At 44.2% G+C, this 17,172-nt stretch overlaps 1 protein-coding gene and 1 long non-coding RNA gene across 3 annotated transcripts in view; one reads left to right on the top strand and one right to left on the bottom strand.

The window, feature by feature from the left end:
• The window catches only part of LOC122794510 (synaptosomal-associated protein 25-like), a 1,032,368-nt gene that overhangs the window by 525,622 nt on the left and 489,574 nt on the right, over positions 1-17,172 (top strand). The gene's annotated exons all lie outside the window — the stretch shown is intronic.
• Positions 11,869-12,574, bottom strand: LOC122794520. Its single transcript, XR_006363650.1, has 3 exons — positions 12,523-12,574; positions 12,362-12,429; positions 11,869-12,017 (listed from the first exon to the last, which is right to left on the bottom strand). It is a non-coding gene; the product is annotated as an uncharacterized LOC122794520 (long non-coding RNA).

The following is a 17,172-nucleotide window of genomic DNA, read 5'->3' as shown; positions in this document are numbered from 1 at the left end:
TGATAATATCCACTCAACATTGAGTGTCACATGTGCATGACACAAGCACATCAGTGTCATGTAGGTTTGCAAATACAACTATTTAAATTGAAGTAATGCGATACACATGTATGTTCAGCTGTAGCTTTGTAGGTCTCTGAGGTACTGTGACCTGTCTCCATCATTATGTCTTCCAGGTATGCCGCGTGCAAGGCTTGCCCCATTTACACGCTTGGAGGATGAGGCCCTCATCCCATACCTACTCAATAATCATGACATCCTGTTCAATCATGTGCCACAGGATGCACAGCAGCGGGATGCCCCGTGGATAGAACCTCGCAGGAAGGTTAATGATGTAGGTGGCCACAACCGCACATACCAGCAGGTGCGCAGACACTGTACAGACCTCATTAGATGGGTGAAACAGCGTACAAATGCAATCGCCAAAGAACAAGGTGCAACAGGTGGTGGACCACCAGCCCATCCCCCACTCACACGTACCAAGGAACTACCTGCCAACCTGGGGACACCTTCAGAACCACATCCACAAGCCTTAGCCGATATTGTGGAGGTGGGTGTCTCTCAACCACTGAGCCTGGAGTTGCCTGGTAAGTCAGTACTGCACCTATAACAACTATATTCCATATAGCTGTATGTGTCACTGTACAATATGTAATGTAGCATCATATACAAGGCATGTATACACACCTGCCGCATACTATAGTATGCTACTCTGTGTATGCATACATGTGCATACACCATAGTATAGTCTAATGTACTGGTGTATGTGTTATGCACATTGCTCCCTGTAGCCTTTATACAGGGGAGGATTATGCTCATACTGCTGTGTTACTCCTATTTAGGGACCTCTGGCATTCTGCGGTGACAGCAGCCCATTGCAGGTGAGAGTGTTATTATTTATCAGGAGCCATAATGCACAAATCTATCTGCCATGAGGCCATTCACAACATGTACACATAATGTATGGTCCTGTCACAATATACAGCTCGGACTTGCAATGCATCACAATGACTATCCATGTGCCACACTTGCAAACTATGTGAATCCTCTCACTGACATGAATCCACACAAACTTTATTGCCAGATGTGTTGACAGCTGTGCATACAATGGTGAAGGTGCTGTTCACTTTAGGAATGTACAACAGATCTGATCTACACATGTGGTGAATACAAACACTACTACACAGTGGGCTAGATTATGGCCAGCACACAGGTTTCACCGGTGTGGATCATAGCCCTGCTATGAATGTCACACAATGTGATGTGCTATCTTGACATGTCTATGACATCTATTGACCTGGCTGCTACACTGCCTACCTAACCTGAAAACATATCCCACATACCACCCTTTATCTGCATAGCCCTGTTGTCAGTGGAGCATATATGTCATATGGGACAACACAGACATGTGAAATAGATGCCCATCACTATAATTTGGACAACGCATGTATACACATGGCCATGGAGAATGGCCAGAGACATGGAGCAACACACACACTAGAAGTGTTATGCTTGTGCATATACCCTGTCGTACAATGGCTACACATGGTTCAGCCATGGCCCTTTTATAATGGTCATAATGTAGATGTGGAATGCTAGACATCCTACAGGCCTGTGCACATCTTGTGTAGGCATAACATCAATCCACCACATTGGATGTGTTGAACATCTTGAGGGTGTTGCAACATGACAGCAGTTACATGTACAGTATCCACATCAGGCCACAGATACAGTACATTCCCATTGCTGGTGATGGGCATAAATGCCATACTAGCTCTTCGTGTGTTTGTGTGTGTGTGTGTGTGTGTGTGTGTGTGTGTGTGTGTGTGTGTGTGTGTATGGGTGTTTGTGGTACACAGATGTCATGTGGGACATGGTGTACCAACGTTTTCGCCATGTCTGCCCATAATTGCCAGGCTGCAGCAATATGGTTGCAGATGTGCAGGGGTGTCATCCGTATACCCATCAGTGACCTGTGTCACAACTTCCACATCATGGTTTAGTGTGTATACACCTCAGTGACGTGGGTCACATTCCACAGTATATAGATATTGGCTATGAACCCTGTCTGTAACTTACACTGTATAGCACTAGAGACTCCTCATGATTCCCTGCAATGGCCATGCACATCAGCTAAATTTGCAGTATATCTGCATTGTGGGCAGACAACACTGAATTGGTACACCATTGCCCCACTGTATATTCGACAGGACACCATTGTGTTAAACATGTATGCATGTCATTGCACACGTCAGCAGATCACATGTCATACTACATGGGATTATCAAGGTCATATGCCACACATCAGGCAGATGTACTGTTAACCTGTGCTGGTCCACATGGTGTAACACAGGGATGTATGCTAATCACTACTATGATTGTGTACTTTGCATGCCTTCTGCTATCACACATGCATGCTGTGTGCAACCTAGGGATGTATGATAACTACCACTATTATTGTCTGCGCTGCATGCCATCTGCCATATCACATGCATGTTGCATGCCTTCTGTCATATCACATGTGTGTGTGTGTGTCTATTGTATAGATTGTAATGTACAGTTCTTGTCTGCCCTCACAGGTGATGTAGGTGCATTGCCTTCCTGCGGTACATCAGATGTTAGTGTCCCCACAGATTCTAGCAGTGATGATGAATGTATGACTGGGTCACAGGCAGAGTTGTCAGGGGCTGAAACTGTGCCATTGGTTGCCATTCCATCTATATCCACCTCATCCCCGCATGCAGATCCCATACCTGCACATACCCCATCACCAGTGGCCATAGAGGAAGGACAGTTGGCACGTGGTAGCTTGGAACAGGAAAGTGTGGGGGCTATGGAAGGTGTGCCTGCACACCATGGTATCAGCCAAACTACTGGTGGTGCCCCACACATGCACATGGCCAGTGCTGCTTGTAGGAGGACCTCTGGCCAACATGCTCCTGCATGACAGAGCACAGCAGTGGGTGTCACCAGACACATGTTTCAGGCTGTAATGGAGGCACAGGCACATGCTGAATGGTGCAGCAGAGAAGATTAGAGGCTACCGAGTGCTGATGTCCGTTCTTTAAACAACAGCATCCAGGCAATGGTAAATGCTCAACAGCAAATTGCTGATGCTTTGGATAGATGGTTGGGTGACATGGTTGGAGTCCTTGACCATGGCATGACAATCCGCGAGCATGAGCTGTCTGTGTTGGAACATCTGGTAGGAGTGAGGCATCAGGCACATGGAAGTAGGCCTGCTACATCACCTGTGTCAGGTCTATGTGTACGACTTACCTCGCATGCCCACGCCCATAGTGGCGGTAGCAGCAGCAGTGCATCTGGTGCTGTGCTGTCCATACCATGACACAGCAGGCCATGTGCCCATGGCCCAGGACTGTCCCAACAGGGACACAGTTCCAGTGGACTAGTGACATCAGACAGTACCCAATCTGCACCTCTGTCTGGTAGTGCCCGTGCAACCCCTGGCAGGCACAGGTCACATGTCCATGGCCAGACACCGTGAACTGTAATACCTCGTCTGTACAGTCTGCAGCTGTCAATAATACCCCTGTGTAGGCCAATCACATGAGAGAACTGTGTGCAGACATACACGCACACACTGGACACATATGTAGGGCACTGCAACACACACATGCATAACATCCACACATGCCCAATTAGATCAAAGGCCCAAACCCACACACATGATGTCATCCAATGGTGCAGCCTAGGCCTCTGGCAAACATTAACACCCTGTGCATATGATGATGCCTGTACCGCATCCCTGACATCCACACCATCGGTGCAGGGACATGCTCATATGGTCTGATGCACAGGGTGAACAGACTAGGATGATATGTGTAGTTTGCAAATGTTGAGGAGTGCTGACAGTGAGCAGATATACCATGTAGTACAGGTGCACAATACTGTTAACAGTATGTGTCTTGTGTAACAACAGTGCAGCCTAGGCCTCCGGCAAAGATTACACCCTGTGCATATGATGATGCCTGTGCCGCATCCTTGACATCCACACCATCGGTGCAGGGACATGCTCATATGGTCTGATGCACAGGGTGAACATACAACGATGATATGTGTAGTTTACAAATGTTGAGGACTGTTGTCAGTCAGCAGATATACCATGTAGTACAGGTGTACAATACTATTAACAGTATGTGTCTTGTGTAACAACTGTAAATGCATGTTGGTCATGTTGTTCTGCTGTCCTTCTTCAGGTCTAATTGCACGTGCCGGTGGGTGTCAGTGTTTGCAGTTAAGTGTCCCATATGTCAATGTGGACTACTCACAGGTATGTATGAATATACCAGCATGCACCGTGTAGCTGCCACATACCAGTGAGAATGTCGCGCATTACAAACACGTCTACCATTCCAAGAGCATGATAGCTGTGTATTAAGCTAGTGTGGCCACAGACGTGACATCCATAAAGGGTGACATCACAGGTACAGTTACATGGAGTGGTGAGGTAAGAGAGTGGTCTAACTGATTACAAGGGTAGAGGCCAGTGGGAAGTGTGATGCCTCAATGGGAATCAGTAATACACATTCCCATGACAGAATGCCAACACACAACTGCACCCACACACACTCAGGTATTGACACACATGTATTCAGTTGTTGTTGTGTCTTTCAGCTTTTCCCGGTTAGGGGTCGCCACAGTGGAACTCCGGTCCGCTAATGATTGGCAGTAGATTTTTATGTACCGAGTTGCCAGCCCTGACGCACAACCTTCAACGAAGGTACGCTCAAAACCTTGTCACCACAATAAACAGAACATGCTGGAGGGATAGATTCCTGTCCCAGAGACTTCCCAATACTCTGGAACAGACAACATATCTATGTCAAACAGAGCTCCTCATTAGCACTCTTCAAGAAAAATCTTGATGATTGGATGGGAAATGGGAAATTCACCCCAGGGATCACTTCTGTGGCTCTGCTCAACAGGGGCACAGGAAAATAATTTTCTTGGGTGGTGAAAGCCAGGGTACATTTTTTGGCTAGGCTTATATAGGTCCTAGGGCCAATAGCCTAGTACCTACCTATGAATCTATGAACTCCCACCCCTCTGAGGTCAAAACATTTTAAAGCATTTTCCCATATTTCATTGGCTCACTGAGTGTGTCCATGCATAAACTGCTTATAAGTGACACTGTAAAACACACACACACACACACACACACACACACACACACACACTCATGGCTTCACTGACACAGTAACACACACACGCACACAGTTGCTACTGGTATGCTGAGGACCCCTGCCAATGTGCAAATCATCATTACAGTACTGTGCACCTACATGATGCGCCACAGAGAATACACATGTACAGGTAGTCAGTACGGCCTAAGATCAGGGACATCAACATGGATAGTTGAATGCATTGCCTGGATGGTGGGAGGGGTCCTATCAGTTCAGTATGGTAACATGCATCCTCACCACAGGGACCAGTCAGCCCTACATACACACACTGTGGCATTCAGTAATTAATACACCTATGTCATGCACATACAGATACCTCACACATGTGAGATACATGCCCCTGCCTATGTCCTGCTTTATACATTGCAGTCTGTACAGATGTGTACACTAGTGTACAGGAGAGTGAGTAACAACTGAGATGTATTCCCCACAATACGTGACAAATATGGACACACACGCAACCACACATGCCACTACTGTGAATCTCAGACCTGCCTAGCTCATGTTATGTATTTCAGACGTACATCAGTATTGCATGCATTACAAATTGTACTGATGCTGCCTGTGACAACAGTGCTGATATATGCACTAGGGACGTCATATCTATTAACAGGTGTCAAGTGATTTACCTTCGCTATCACCCTGACCGCTGTCTAAGTTGTGTGTTATGTCCTTCAGTTAACAAAACCATCGCTTACCAGTTACACAGGGTATTGTAGGACCGCTTGTGACACACCTATGAGCTGTCCACAGCAAACATCCATCTGCAAAGATGCCCCGCCACTTAGTTATTTCAACACATCTGTCCATACCTGTGGTACATCTTTCTGTACATTCAGCATATCACCATATACAGTTGGCAATGTTGAGGCTGCATTGCAGCTGTATGATGTACTAGGATACATGTCACCTGCATACATCAGCAACTGCACACGCATGTTATCTGAACGCACAACACTACGTGTACTGGTGTGTAGGTCCTACAATCCTGACATTTGGTCATGTTTGTAGGCATTGCAATTGGCGGATATGTGTAATAACATACATGACACATGGACTGTTGTATGATATGATAGGTGATCAGTACAGAGGGGATGTTACCTCTGTCAACATTGATATCACACCTTATGTACTGTTAGTATTCAGCAGCCATGGACCTACATTCCATGTGCATGTGTGTAATGGCTGTAGCCACCTGTTTGCACAAAGGACTACAACAGCTATGCTATTTACAGGTATGTTGTGTGTGTGGCATGTACATACCCAGGGCAGGTACATGTGTGTCATATCCATACATGAGGGTGTGTACTGGTGTACAGCAACAGACATCTGCTAATGGTGGACAGTACTGAGGGCCCTTGGTATGTGTACAGCTGACCTGGTCACAGACAGTGGTATTATTGCATTGCATAACACATGATGCAGCTGTGTCAGTACATGTGTACTGTCTACAGTTGATGTAGAGCTTAGTACAGTACACAGGTCAAGGGTCACATGGTGGCATACTCGTCTGTCATACAACATGTATGGTTGCGTGGTGGTGGTCCGAGGGCATGGTGGTGTCTGCAGTTCACATCCTAGAATGCAGCATGTGACACTGTGTCCTGCACATGACTCATCTGTGATGCCTTTTGTGGGGGGACTGGTCAGTACATGTGAGTGGCCTTTATGTATGTGGGTACACCACCTGGAGCGGTCCATACCTGTGTTATGGCCCACATGTCTGGTTCTGAGGTATATGGTGCTAGTGCTAGGTTCTGAGGTATATGGTGTTAGTGCTATTGTGCACTACAGAGACATCAGCCAGGTGTTCCTCACTGCAAAGATGTCAGTACTCCCCATTGTTGGATCTACAGTGGCCAGCTGTGAATATGGACATTACACATCTAGCACTGGTTAGCATAAGAAAACAATGCAGTTGTCCTGTAGGTGTATGGGAGTTAACCTGTGTTTAGGACATTTGCCTTGAAATGACACTGTGTGAGCGGATGCGAATTGGGTAATATCCACAATCCCTTGTATCATGGATGCACGTGATATGTGACAAAGGCCTGCCTACTGTCAGCCATGTCATCCCAGAATGACAGCTGATTTGTTAAAGAGTGGTGTCAAATATATGTAGAGCAGCGTTCTCACTAACAATGACAACTACCAACACTAGAGCCAATTGGAATGTGTTATTTGCGTCTACCTGTAATAGCATGGCCACTGTGGCCCTCCATGTTTAGCATCAGAGTGCATCACAGTCAGCCCTGTGCTACTAGGAGTATGAGCATGCCCAGTATATCCTTGTGTAGATGGACACATTGTAGTGCATTCTGACCAGCCCTGTGCTACTAAGTGTGTGAGCATGCCCCCTGTGCTACTAAGTGTATGAGCATGCCCAGTATATCCTTGTGTAGATGGACACATAGTGCATTCCGAACAGCCCTGTGCTACTAAGTGTGTGAGCATGCCCAGCGACACCTTGTGTTGGTTATGTGCCTCTGTGTATGGGCATGGCCATTGTAACCCTGTATAGTGGTAGTAGTCGAACATTCCACAGATGGGCATACTCAAGGTCAAGATGGATTCATACTTTAAACACACAGGTTCACAGGTATGTACATCTTAACTGTCAGCATCCCTGTTGATGTCTGCATTCCCAGATGGTCATAATGACAGCCTTAACATGTGTAGTCTGTGTGGCACGATTCGTATATATGTAGTATTGTAATAGTAATCTGTAAATAGGCATCCGTACCCAACACTGGCGTGTATGTGTATGTCTGTCACCATTTGCCGGTGGACTCTAAATTGCTTTTAGACTGGCCACACTCCATACATTTCTTATACCCACTGTTAGCAAGGCTGATGATATCTCCCATCTACAAATACTGGGAGGGCTGTGTCCCAGTAATCTCGGTAGCGCATTCTGTAACTGTGTAATGCTGTAGTGTAATAAAGTATTTAGGTCGGTGTTCTACTCCCACACTTGTCATGTGTGTGTGTGTGTGTGTGTGTGTGTGTGTGTGTGTGTGTGTGTGTGTGTGTCTCCCCGTTTGCCTGAGGACTGAGTAATACCTTTGTACTGCTCACACTCCATATGTTTCTTATACCCACCGTTAGCAAGGCCGATGATGTCACCCATCTACAAATACACCTCTGGGAGTGCTGTGTCCCTGTAATCTCAGTAGCGCATTCTGAAATTGCGTAATGATGTAGTGTAATAAAGTAGTTAGGTTGGTGTTCTAGTCCCACACTTGCTGTGTGTGTGTGTGGTGCGTGTGTGCGTGTGTGTGTGTGTGTGTGTGTGTGTGTGTGTGTGTGTGTGTGTGTGTGTGTGTGTGTGTGTCTGCCTGCATGAGACAAGTACAGTGCTTTGTAGTATTTGCTGTAGGGCATGCCCTAAATGCATGTTGCTGCAGTGTGATACGGTAGGGGTTTGTATACAGGACATGGCAAGAGTGCGTTTGTCTGTCAGAGCCTGTGTAGAGGTGGCCGTGATTGTCTTGCCATTGGACATGTTTGAGAGCAGGTTTTGTAGTTTTCCTATATAGTATCCATCTTATGACACATTGGCCACCTCACGAGGAGTACAGCTGTCAGTCAGCCACTGCATTGAGTTGGCAAGCCATAGCCATACATCTGGCAAAAGGGCTGGTGAACTAAGTATGCAGCCCTACTAGTACCCGGTATATGTCCCGCACCCATGTGCCATGCACATGCAACCTTGCCTGGGATCTCCCACTATGTTGCTAGTAACATGCACATTGAGGACAGATAGTAGGCATGGTGTGACCACAGTGGCCTGCAGAGGACATGGCACCCTGTACAGCAGTACAATTGGCACGTATATGCAGACATTGTGCCTTCACTATGTTCCACACTGAAACATATGTGGTGCCATCATATGTGATCCACTAAGGCCAGACAATGCTGTACGCATGTGTCCTGTATGGACCCATGCCACTGATACCACGGAATACCTGTCCATTCTATACATGCAGGTGCAGGGCCGACCTGCTCACTATAAGCAGGTTTCCCCACACCAGGCAGTATTGGCATATCGGGGTATAACAGGCTGTGTACACTACATGTGTCTGCCAAACCAGGTACACCTGTACATGTCACTGTACAGTATTGTGGGACATGCACATCCCAGGCAATGTCCATGTGAAGGACTATCAAACACAGACATGGCATGCATTGCAAAGCTATGGCCCTACACATTGGTAACCAGGATGTCAGGCCAGATATTGCAGAACCCATCTGTGTGGGACATTGCAGACACTACACCCATGCACTGCACACCATTGTCAGGTGATGCAATGGCAAGGATTACCCCTCACCCAGCCTTGTACAGCCATCTTGCACAGCCAAACACTACACACCCATGGAGCAATGCATACCTGCATGACAGTACTGGCACGCAGTGTCTGCATGTGGGTTGTAATGCTCCCAACCACAGTCACTGCCAGTATAAACCTTGTTGGCATACCAACAGTTGTCAAGCACTTTCACATGGCCTAGCCCATTGAACCTCCAGATATCCCCTGTGGTGCATGTGGTCCTGTGCATTACTGCGGTGTGGCAAACTAAGTAGTTACATTGTGTATCAGCCGCCCTGTCAAAGGTGTCAATGTGTGTCCATTAGAGTGTGGTTGTGGTGACAATGGCATCCGTTCACATGGACTGATGTGTGCCACACCTAATGTATGTGTACTATATCTGTTGCAGATGGCACTCACTCACCTACACACACGTTCTTACAGCACTGCAACATGGTGCCTCTGTGGCACATGTAGTAACGTCATGCACATGTAATAGTAATGAGTAGTCAGGGGTTTGACCCTGTACTATTCAACGTGTGGCAGATTATGCTGAAGTCTCCGAGCCCTTCTCTGGTGTACATTGCCTGTCCTGCACACACACTCTCTGGTTGATGTGAAGGTGTACACCTGCACAGCAGCAGTATGTGTATTGTAACAGATGGAAATGGCCAGGTGATGGCCTCTGCACCTATTGCAGTCCTGCTCTAGCTGATTGCATGTGGTACAGCTGTGATGGTGTTCCCATAGCCATCCGCATGATAAAGACAGTACACTATCTAGGGAAAGATGTTATTATCTGGCCATGACAGTCCCTGTGAGTGGGACCTGGATGTGGTGTTCTGACATGGCATTGCACATATACCTCAATCATTTTCAACAGTGGGAAATAGCCTAATGACAGGAGGGTGATGTGCTATGCTGCATTGAGACTACTGCCTGTTTAACATGTGTGTGGTAATGGCTATTCTGCATGTTAAAATACAGACATGACAGTACTCTGTTCATGAGGGAACCCTACCTGTAGGGCCATATGTGAACAGGTCAGTGTGTACAACCATTTGTCTACTGTGTTACACACTGAGCACACTTCTGTGCACAGCAGAAGCATGGTGTGGGGATTGCAGACAGTACATGATGATAGGGTTGTGTTACTGCCATCGCATCCCTGACTGGACATGTGTCACATGAAACAGTGGTATGACTGACACTGTGTGGGATTCCCAATGACAAGCCAATGATGGGCAACTGTTCATAGCTGCAGTCACATCTACTACACATTGTACAGTTGCCATGCGGTATATATGCATGTGTTGTGCTCCCTCTGTAAATGTATACAATCTGTTGAGTTGCTGGTGATATCTATGCATACTGTCGTAGGTAATCCTGTATGCTGTTGTCTATCACTAAGTCATATGTGGGTTTAAAATGCAACACCATAGGCCGAATGGGTTGGTAGGTCCCGGCAGATCCTCCTGTCCCACGTCAGCTGACCATGGCACTGGGCACTAGCACATCTGGGGCCCAGCCATTAACATCAACCTCTGTTAGCTATGCACCACCTTCTGGTGGCTCCACCACTGAGGATGGAGCATGTCCCCATTGGGAGCAGGACCAGACAGGTACATATCTGCTGTCATGTGGTCCCGGACATGTTTTATAGGTGGCTTCCTAAGGGGTGACGAAGCCAGATACGCCAGTTCAAGGGCAGAGTGTCACATTTACAGGGTGATGCTGCCTGTCCTGGACCAGGGACGTCGGGAGGCATACGCACTGTACTGATTTCAGTACAACTTATTTAGAAGGGGGGTAGCATTTTAAATTTTTTTTTTTCGCGCTTTACTGCACGATGACGTCAGCTCATCAGGGCAGCCAGTCGGAATGGAGCTAACCGCGCATGTATTTCCGGCCGTTTCAAATGCATTTTCAAGCGGGAGGATGTTGGATGTACACGAGCATTATGGAGAGAGGGTATGGACGTTATATAGAAGGGTCTTGCAACCGAGAGCGGCGTTATGGACGTTATTTAGAAGGGTCTTGCAACCGAGAGGGTTGGTGAGTAATATGAAGAGAGTGTGTGTGTGTGTGTGTGTGTGTGTGTGTGTGTGTGTGTGTGTGTGTGTGTGTGTGTGTCTGTCCATGTTGTGAAACATTATAGTAAAGTTGCCCAACAGAAAATGAGGTAAGATCTAAACAGAATGAAGTGAGTTTAGAGAAAAGGAATTCAATTGAGGGAATTCCATAAAGTTCTTAATGTCGCTCACTAAATTAGAAGCATTTGCTGCTGCACCACTCTGTAATAACACCATGCATGAAATGCTAGTTACCGTCAACATAAAGACTGTCATTTTGAAGAGTATATATGCCAAGTGTTGTAGTGTTCTTTGTATTCGCACCGAATTCATGATAAACTTTAACTCGGTCAAAATAAGGGCTTGATGGATCCTTCTTAAGTTTGCAGACTGCATCCACCTTTGTCCCAGAACCACCATTTTCACTGCTGTAGGAAAAGACAATTAATGAATTTAGCTGGGTTACATGTACTTCTTATTCATAATTACCATGGCAGGTCCATGCAATATATGTAAAATTATCACTGTCAGACGTTTTTTATAAAAAATACTTGATTTGATGTTTTAAATTTAACTGCAAATATTTTAATCAGGAAATGCAGTTTATTGTAACAGCAACATATTAATAAAATTCTGTCATTTAGCAACTCACACAATGGTATTTTGCAGTTTATTTTCTCGTGTATAAAATACAGTAAACAAAATATAGTCAGAGATCAGATTAGCATTTATCAATTTAATAAAGCATGTCTATCTTTTGTATTTTGCTCACCTAAAGTCGACTACTTGACATCCATCGTATATGTTATTGATGGAGGTGTTCTTTAAAGTTTTGTCCAACTGAAAGACAATAATAATGCGATATAATTGGAATCTCTCATTTATAAAGAAGGCAATCTTCATGCAAATAACTGTATTTATTGTCAAGCTTACCAGATACTGTATGTTTGCCACTGCGGACTTGTAATTACTAGATGTCTGATCATTCAGTTGGTTTACGAACGGTAAGTTAGTTGCAGTGAAATTTACTGTAAACTCAGGGTAATTTGGTGCAGGCATCACTGCTGTAATATAAAAGTAAAACTTATGAATCAAAGAGCAGTAAAATGGCTTTATCAACATTATTTTAACTTCACTGGAATTTTTAAAAATACAGTCAGTAATCAGATTAATTGGTATGGGTAATATATTTTTCTGCATCTATACATTCATTTTTTCATGTTTGCCTCAGTCCTTTAGATAGATGTGATTCATAGATTAGTACTAGGCTAATTGCCCTTGCGGGCCATTTTAAGCCTAGCCAATTACCACATGTGAGACTCAAACTCTGCACCTTGTGTCTGCAATGTAAACACCTTAACCACTATGCCATTCTCCCAGCCTTTTTCTCTTTTTGGTATGAGCATCCCAAAGTGTCACAACCCCAAATACATTTACTATTTATGCAAAACTTTCATTTAAAAGGGTGAAGTCTCAGAATGTAGAAATCAAACATCATTCCACTTGTTAAAAAACAAACACAGTTTTGAATCAGTGCATGCACTAATAATACTATGTAGAATGAGTTACATTTGGCTCCAATCAGAAATTTCCAAGATTAATTGTCATACAAAATATCATATTACTGTTCTGGTTTTATTTTAGTTTACTAACATCAGTACCTAGCACTCATCTCTCTCTCTCTCTCTCTCTCTCTCTATATATATATATATATATATATATATATATGGATCTAGCAGCCCAGAATTAATTTTTATCTGCCACGGGTAAAATGTATTTTTCTTTGAATGTGGGTTTTAATGTTGTTTCAATGAATGTGAGTTTCAAGGGCAGAGAAGTTTTAACGCCAAGTTTGTTTAGCAGATGTCTTAGTGTTTGTGCTGTAAAATGCAAAATAAAACTTTCAAATGAAGTTCAAATCATCATAGAAGTAAATCAGTATGCACATTAGTGTTTATGGTAAATGGAGTGAAATAGCAAAGTAATGGATCATTGGAATGGCTGCAGGGGGAGGCTCCATTCGACCATGGTTTTGTGAGGGGAAGGGCAAACTTAGACAGCCCCATCTGAACTATACCTCCCAACTATCCAGATTTTCAAAGAATGAATAGATTTTTTTGCTTCTTATTTTTGTTTTGTTCCTCAATTTGTGGTTTTCTGGCAAATGATTTAGGAATTAAGTCACTAAATAATGACACACTAGTTTCAGACTTTATAACCTTCAGAAAAAATGCATGCTAAAATAAGACCTGTTCTATCAACTGTCCCAGTTTATACAAGAGCAATTTTTAGTACTGTTTACATGTTCCCTCAATATATTTGGCCTTGTCCAGATTTATTGCATTAACAGGTTGAGAGGTACATGCAAATAAATTGCTTTATAGAATTAGGCATAGCCGAACCTCAACTGTCCCTGATTTTGGCTCAAAATGTTGCTCTTCCCCTAATGATCCCTCCACAAAATAGCAATTTTGGAAGAAAACATAGAGGGTTTACTTTACTTTTATAAATAACTGTAATGATCAGAGTTATACATTACTTTTATTTCAGAAATGCATGTAGATTCTCTAATTTTGTCAGCTGCTCTAAGTTAACTGTGCTCATATTAAAATGGTGTCCCTCCTTTGACAGGTTCCCAGCTGTATTGTCTGGCAATTTTATATTTTTGCATCACATTTTTGGTCCATTTTTCATAAAATTGCAGTTTTCTAGCAAATTAGTGGCAAATTGTTAAAGACTGAAGTTAGAAAATAATGCAGACATTTCAGTTTCAGATTTCATACCTTTCAGAAAATTTGTACTGATGCAAGACCTACTACTATTCTATTATCTTTCTAAGTTTATAAGAGCAATATTTAAAAAAAATGTCCTTATTTTTGGGCCTTTGCCTCAGTTTTATTTAAGAGTTTGTTGCTGTAAGAGGTTGAGAGGTGTGTGTGTGTGTGTGTGTGTGTGTGTGTGTGTGTGTGTGTGTGTGTGTGTGTGTGTGTGTGTGTGTGTGTGTGTGTGTGTGTGTGTGGTAGGTAGCATACCTCTCAACTGTCCACATTTTGCAGAATGTCCAGATTTTTGCCCCATATTTTTTGTCTGTTCCTCATAAATTTTGTGATTTTCTAGAAAATCATTGAAGGCTGAAGTTGCTAAATAATGACAGACATTTGAGCTTCAGACTTCATGTCCTTTAGAAAAATTCATACTAGCACAAATCCTGTTATTCTAGCAACTTTCTAAGTTCACGAGAACATTATTTAATATCTGTCCCTGTTTATTTTAGGCTTTGTCCATATTTCTTGCACTAAGAGGTAGGTAGGGGTGTGTGTGTGTGAATGAAACATCCTAGTTAGTGGTAGCAGGTTGTTAGTAATTTACTCAAGCTCAAAACCTGTACCTTAGTTACAGAAAACAAAAGCATAAAGTCTCTACCCCAACTACCATGCTGCATTTTTCATAGAACTGACATTTCAGGTTAATTTTCAATTCAAGGAACCGAGTTTGAGTGAATTTATATTATATTACTGAAGAGGCATTACAGCGAATGCCTCTTCATCGACACTAAAAGAGCGAACCGTGAATTACGAGAATGGCCGTAGCTTGGCTGGGGAGGGGGGTAGCAGTTTGAGAGCTGTCAGTACAAATTTGAAAATCCTAGCTACACCCCTGTCCTGGACAGCCCACAGCACTGCCTCCTTTGCAGCTGTGTAGGTGCAGTGGCAGTTGCCCATGGCTGGAGACCTCCTTCCCACTGTTCCCATGGGCTTTTGAATGCCAAAGACCCATCCCCATCCAGGGTGTACCCCCCCACATGTGTCATATACCAACCCTGTATGCTGTAATTTCTGTGCTCCTACCTATCCTCCACGGCCATACCTACACTCCTTCCCCAACATCTGACCGTCACCTATGGACACATAAGGCCATTCAGCTCCTAGGACACCATCTGCCCTATACATAGCTGTCCATTACACACACATGCCCACTGGACACATGAAACCCTTGTAATATGCATCATAACATACTACTGTTATCCTCACCACTGTCCCTCAGGTGCACGATCCTGGTATACACATCACTCCTACATGATTCAGGTACACGTGAGGAGGACGACCCCATTGTACACATAACACTACCAGTCCCCGTATGGTTACCCCATTTACCTTTATCATGATGATGATGTTGCACATTGCAGGGGTACTGTTCACACATAATGATTGGACAGGTACTGTTGTGTTAATGTACATTACAAAAAAAAAAAAAATATATTATTACATTTTATTTTTATTAGCTATTTTGGTTTGCTGCCATCATAATATCTGTCATAACCTGTATTGTCTATTTCTGTTTAAACTTGTAATAACTAGTGGAGCTTTTCTCCCCGGGCCTCTACTGAAAATGGACATATATCCAACTAGACTAGCCCGGTCAACAAATGTAAAATAAAATAAAAATAATAAAAATAAATAAATAAATAATGTATACGGCCAATGTACAACTATTGTCTGTCTGAGGGAGACTTGTGATCACATAGAGCAATACCACTACATAATGCAGGTGCCGCTGGTGTTTCCCATTTCATGCGTTTGTAATGCTTTTTTGCCACATGGCATGTCCCTGATACATCTCTATGTATGTATGTACCTATATGCTGAACATAAACACTCACATGTACTTCTACATGATGGGATACATTCCTATACTGTTGAATGACTGCATTGTTTGATATCCTCTGGTTACAGCCTCTTACGCTCGATTAGCCTCTACATTGCTTAACCAATCCAATACTCGCATACTGGTAGCCAAACACGCTTACACCTGCTAGTTCACACACTTGCTAATGCACCGGCATTGGTGCTTGCATCTGTCACTCACACCCCTGGGTGTGAGCGAGGACCACAATATTACCTTGTGATGCCTATTACATCATACTACATGACTCCAGTATCGGGATTGGCCACCCATTAGGCGACGGCATCGCGTTTGGCTGTATGGAATCTGTGGCCTGTCCAGTGACACAATCATATGTGTGTACCTCATACAATGTGCTCCCACCTTGTGATGCCTATTATATCGGAATACATTAATACAGTATCAGAAACGGCTGCCTATTAGGCGATGGCATGGCGTTCATCTGTATGGAATCAGAGACCTGTCCGGAGATTCATTCATATTCGTGTGTTCCTCTTAGGCATACCTTGTGATGCCTATCACATCGGGCTACATGACTATAGTCATAGCCGGCCTTAGGCATAGGCCAAGTAAGCATCCGCCTAGGGCACCGCTTTAGTGGGTGCACTTTACCAGTATTTATTTGGTGTAGGTAGACAAGGATGGGGGCACTGGGTGGAGTGGTGGAGGGTGCCATTGTGCCCTCTGCCTAGGGCACCAGTTGACCTAAGGCCACTCCTGACTACAGTATCGGGAATGGCTGCCCATTAGGCGACTGCATGGTGTTCGAATGTACAGAATCAGTGGCCTGTCTGTTGAATCATTCATAATTGTGTGTTCCTCTTACAATCTGCTCCCACCTTGTAATGCCTATCACATTGGACTACATGACTACAGTATCGGGAATGACTGCCCATTAGG

The sequence above is a fragment of the Protopterus annectens genome, chromosome 1.part0 (genome assembly GCF_019279795.1).
Source record: "Protopterus annectens isolate FY-2018-M chromosome 1.part0, PAN1.0, whole genome shotgun sequence".
NCBI lineage: Eukaryota > Metazoa > Chordata > Ceratodontiformes > Protopteridae > Protopterus > Protopterus annectens.
This window is presented reverse-complemented; position numbering and strand designations above follow the sequence as displayed.